Source organism: Bidens hawaiensis, unplaced genomic scaffold (genome assembly GCF_021521415.1).
Source record: "Bidens hawaiensis isolate Kalapana, Puna unplaced genomic scaffold, B.hawaiensis_p1.1 tig00006365_1, whole genome shotgun sequence".
Taxonomy (NCBI): Eukaryota; Viridiplantae; Streptophyta; class Magnoliopsida; order Asterales; family Asteraceae; genus Bidens; species Bidens hawaiensis.
The window spans coordinates 596,911-603,042 of NW_027491425.1; the positions used below are offsets into that span (position 1 = coordinate 596,911).

The 6,132-nt window shown below is 37.2% G+C and overlaps 1 pseudogene; it reads left to right on the forward strand.

Moving 5' to 3' along the window:
- Positions 1–1,038: 1,038 nt before the first annotated feature.
- On the forward strand, positions 1,039–4,377 carry LOC143632143 (DNA replication licensing factor MCM2-like; annotated as a pseudogene).
- The last annotated feature ends 1,755 nt before the right edge of the window (positions 4,378–6,132 follow it).

The following is a 6,132-nucleotide window of genomic DNA, read 5'->3' on the forward strand; positions in this document are numbered from 1 at the left end:
TGATTCTCTATTTTGTTCATCATGTCATCTTTCTAATAGCAAACGTTTACCATTTAATGAATCGATGTCTATTACTCTTAAACCATTTGATATTATACATTGTGACCTATGGACATCCCCCGTCCCTAGCAATTCTGGCTACAAATATTACATGGTCCTAATAGACAATTACTCTAATTATATTTGGGTATATCCATTAAAATTCAAATCTGAAAATTTTTCAACCTTTGTTAAGTTTCACAAACTTATTAATACCCAATTCAACGTCCATATCAAAACATTCAATGTAACCTTGGAGGTGAATTCAATAATAATAATTTCAAGTCCTTTGCCCAGACAAACGGACTCTTATTTCGCTTTGCTTGTCCTCAAACTTCCCAACAGAATGGGCGTGTTGAACGCATGATCCGACGCATTAATGATATCATTCGTGCTCTCCTCATCCATGCTCGGCTTCCCTCATCATTTTGGGTGGAAGCCCTTCACACGAGTGTTCGGGTGCGAATGTTACCCAAATTTGTCTGCAACCCAAACAAATAAAATTTCGCCACGGGCCACTCGTTGCATTTTCTTAGGATACCCATCCGACTTTCGTGGTTACCGTTGTTACGATCCCCAAACCGGTCTAGTTCATATCTCTCGGCATGTCCAGTTCAATGAACATTCATTCCCTTTTACCACCATCGCTCAATCTCAAAGTCCTTGTATGGGTTAAAACAGGCTCCTCGGGCATGGTACACCAGTTTTTCTTCATTTTTATTATCATTGGGATTCAAGAATAGTGTTTGTGATACTTCCCTATTTGTTTATCACCACGGCGATCAGATAGCATACTTGCTTCTTTATATCGATGATATTGTACTCACCACTTCTACTAGTGTGCTTCGTAATCGAATCATTGCAAGGTTATGCAGTGAATGTGCTATGTCTGACTTGGGGCCTCTTCATCACTTCCTTGGCATTTCAGTCACTCGGGATAATCGGGACATTTTTCTATCCCAATCGAAATATGCACAGGATATATTACATCGAGCATCTATGACGACATGTAAACCATGTCCCACTCCCGTCGACACTAGCTATAAGCTTAGTGCTAATGAGGGGGAACTTTTACCAGACGACACCTTTTATCGTAGTGTTGTTGGGGCACTTCAGTGTCTAACATTTAGTCGCCCGGACATATCGTACACGGTCCAACAGCTTTGCTTGTTTATGCATGCCCCCCCGTGACTCACATCATGCATTCATCAAGCGCCTATTGAGATATTCATGGTACTATAGACCTCGGCATTTGTATTTCAGCTTCGTCTACTTACGCTCTCACCGCATACTCGGATGCGGACTGGGGCGGATGTCCTGATACACGTCGGTTTACTTCGGGCTACTGTATCTTTCTTGGTGACAACTTAGTATCATGGTCCTCGAAACGACAACCGACCTTGTCACGCTCTAGTGCCGAAGCTGAATACAGGGGGGTTGCCAACGCTGTTGCTGAAGCTACATGGATTCGCAATCTTCTTCTTGAATTGCGGGTGCCCGTTCGTAAAGCTACAATTATATATTGTGATAACATATCTGAAGTATACCTTTCGGCCAATCCAGTACAACATCAGAGGACGAAACATATTGAAATGGATATACAGTTTGTCAGGGAAAAGGTTCAAATCGGACATGTTCGAGTGCTTCATGTTCCTTCAGCCTTTCAATATGCTGATACTTTTACCAAGGGTCTTCCACGACAGCTGTTCGAATCATTCAGGTCCAGTTTAAATGTGCGTTCATACTCCCGTTGAAACTGAGGGGGAATATTAGCGGAAGATATACGATTGATATGAGGAAGATACACGATATATGTCACCTTGTTTATAATGATTCGGTTTCCTTATTTAGTGTGTTTAGATTGGTAACTTTGCATGATATAATATCTCTGTAATTACGATTCTAATAATTATCATTATGTATTATTTTTACATTGCAAAACCGATCTCGAGCCGAGCTTTTGCTCGTTTGACATACAACATGAGTTCAGGTTGAGCTTAGGCTCGTTAAAGTTTTTTTTTTTTTTACAAAATATATAATAATAATTAAAAACGCATATAAATGAATTAATAAATAATAAACGAGCCGAGCTCGAGCTTTAGAAAAGAAGCTCGAAACGAGGAATTGCTAGTAATATTCACTTAATCCAATTTATGCCTTGAGTTTTTTTTATCTTCTATATCAGTAAAGTATAACCATCTCAACATATTCTTACTTTTAATGTAATTTTCAGGAAGTCACAGGCATTTACACAAACAACTTTGATTTCAGCCATTGAAGTAAACCATGTTACTAACAAACAAGATTTGTTTTCAGCCTATAAACTTACTTACACAAGAGGACAGAGCAGAAAATGAGAAGTTATCTAAAGATCCACGGATTGGGAACCAGTATGTTTTTAAATTGCTTATTTAGTACTACTCTAGTATATTAATATCTGTTACAATATGTGATAATAACATTTAACCAGATTATCAAGTCAGTTGCTCCATCAATATATGGTCATGAAGATATAAAAACTACGCAATTGCTCTTGCCATGTTTGGAGGTCAAGGAGAAAATGTTGAAGGAAAACATATGCTGCGTGGAGACGTAAATGTGCTTTTTATTAGGTGATCCTAGCACTGCAAAATCTCAGTTCCTTAAGTAAGTGTTTAATTATGTAAAAAGCATTTTATTGCATAGTCACATTAACAACAAAACTAACAATAGTTTTAACTTTCTTGCTAACTTTGTTTTGAAGGTATGTTGAAAAGACCGGTCACACGCAAGTTGAAAAGACCGGTCACACAACCGAGAAAGGTGCTTCTGTCGTAGGTCTTACGGCAGCCCCAAGGTTCCGGTCACACGCAAGTGGACATGCCTTATTGTTGAATTTGACAAAATGGATGAGCAACAAATAGTTAAATGTCTGATTACATTTTTGACATCAATAGGGTGAGTATTCATGAAGCAATGGAACGACAAAGCATGATCACCGTATCTAAAGCTGGAATTGTAACTTCACCTCAAGCTTGATGCTCAGTTATCGCTGCAGCTAATCCAATAGGAGGGTGGTAGGCTACGTATGCGAAAACTAATTTCAATATCTTATTGTTTTAAATTGCATTCATTTCTGCAGATATAATTCTTCAAAAACTTTTCACAACTTATATATTCTCTGTGTTGTGAAGGTTACAACTTATATATACATATATTAATAACTTAATATTATTTAAGCTTCTTTTTCTTTTCATGTTTTTGTGTATGGTTGTGATTAGCATGGATGAAAACCGGTTCGATGTATCGGATAAGGTGGATCCTGTCATGGACGAGATGCTTGCAAAGTTTGCAACAGAGAGTCATTTTAAGTCTATGCCAAAAGGTAGTATTTTTACTAAATTGTACATAAATTAATTCATTAGTGAACAATATTACAATGATCACAATATAAGTAGAGATGGCAATGAAACCCGAATCCGATGTGAAAACCCAACACGATTGGGATAGGCAATATCCAACATATTAGGAGGTTTGGGATTGGTTTTGAAATTTTCCGTGGGTTTGGGACTTGTAATATAGTCTATTATCCGATAACATTAACCTATTTGCCCGATTATATACCCGATGTACCCGACATAACTTTTTATATATATTTATTTTGGGATTTGTGCTTTGATACAAGAAGTTTTTTCATTTAGATGCTTTCTCAAGAAGAAGATAGGTCACATGACACGCCAAGTTAAATGCATTTCCGAGGTTGCACGATGCTGATTTAGACAAACTCACGGAAGCCTAGGCTGATCTAAGAAGAGAAATATCTCTTAGTTTCTCATAAAAACATGTTTTAATGTAAATTTAATCAAGGATTTAATTTGTTTTAAACGATTAATCAAGTGTACACGTGTGTAGCACGGACATGGAGTTCCAATAGCCGTGAGTCATATGGAATCAATGATTTGGATGTCTGAAGCTCATGTTCGAATGCACCTTAGGCAACATGTCACTCAAGAAGATGTTGACATGGCGATTCATGTCGTGCTCTGGACTCCTTTATTTCAACTCAAAAGTAGTGCAAACAACCCTTCAAAAGGTAGTATTATGATTTAGAAACACTTTTTTTTTTGGCAAATATGTCATGTTTTAAGGTTAAAATGCTAAAAAAGTTACTTCCAAAAATGTGGTGCAAAGCTTTAACAAGTATGCGACATTTAAGAAACATTTGAATGCGCTTATGCTGCATCTACTGAGTCAGCTAGTGAATGATGCGGTGCGTAGTGAAGAGATATTTTCGGGCCTCGTGTAGATGTTACACATGTTGATGTGAAGGTGGATGCGTTGCAATGCAAGTTACTCTAGTTTTTATTTATTTATTTATTTATTTTTTGTATTTATATGCAGGGGTTGAATGGGTGACTGTTGATGTTTCTTTGGTTGATGTTTATGCTGGTTTATGGTGTTAGTTTGATGTTACGTATATAATGTATGAATGGTGAAATACATATATGCATGATATACAAATGCATCACTGTATCATGCAACATGGTTTCAATGCCATGTATCTTGGTCAATTAAATTAGCCCATGATTTGTCTTTACCTGATTGATTGTTGTGTGTTACTTTCTTGATATCTTATCTATATCTTTGTTTGTTTGTGGATGTTATTATCTTGGGAAGCACAATCATGTCTCTCCTAGGAGTATATGGACTCCTATCATTCTAGTTGATATTTGGAACTTGAATCCATTATATTCCTAGATGATTTCCAACTTGCATTGATTTAGTGAAATGCAGAGGTGTGATGCTGTACATATTTTATGATTTTGCAATTGCATCGAAAGTTCAAAACTAAATTTAAGTAGTTATAAAATGGTTGTTTGGGTTGTAATCTATGAATAGGAAAAAGTATTGGTTAAAAAGGGGAAATTGGTTGAAAGCCATTACTAAAACAACAACCATACCCGGTATAAATCCCACCAACAGCAAAACTGTTAGCAGAGTCTGGGGAGGGTGAGATGTAGGCAAACCGTACCTCCATCCCAAAAGGATAGAGAGGTTGCTTCCACAGAGACCCCCGGCTCGAAAACAATATGCATGGGATCAATAATAATAGTAATATTAGTAATGAATACCAAATATGTGTTATAATAATAATAGTGATATTAGTAATGAATAGATCAATAATAGTGATATTATAATGAATAGATCAATACTAAATATGTGTTATAGTAATAATAGTGATACTAAATATGGAAAATTAATAGTAGTGATATTAGCACTTAATACTAAATATGTGTTATAAATACTAATTTGAGGATAGGGTATTATAGTAATATATCATTTTTCACCCGAAATAAGGTGAAGAAACGCCCCCTATGATAAAAATATAATCAAAACTCTACATTTCTCCTAAAAGTCCTTATCCTTAATCATGCGTCTCCAAGAATTCCTATCCTCAACCATGTCCTCGGAGAGGTGCAAATCTATCAAATCATGCTTAATCCTCTCGGCCCAAGTTAATTTGGGATGTCCTCTATCCCTCCTCCCCTCTATACTAAGAGTTTCTACAGATCGGACAGGAGCCGTCGTCTCTCTTCTTTTAACATGTCCAAACCATCTCAATCTCCCCTCTCTTGTCTTATCTGAGATATTAACAACCCCTAATCTCTCTCGAAAAACCTCATTTCTTATCCGATCCAATCGTGTGTGCACACACATCCACCTTAGCATTCTCATTTCTGCAACCTCTAGCTTACACGCATGTGACTTCTTGATGGCCCAGCAGTCTGTTCCATATAACATCGCCGATCTAACCGCAACCCTATAAAATTTACCCTTTAGCCTGTTTGGGAATCTCTTGTTGCACAAAACTCCTGTAGCTGCCCTTCATTTACTCCATCCAACTTGGACACGGTGGGCCACGTCGCTATCTATTTCCCCATCACTCTGGACAAACGATTCTAGATATTTGAACTTCGTTACCTGCGGAACCACTTGGTCTTCGATGGTGATCTGGATCTTGTCATCATCGTTTATCCCGCTAAAGTTACAATTGAGATACTCAGTCTTTGAGCGACTAATCCTTAAACCTTTATTTTCTAAAGCTGCTCGCCA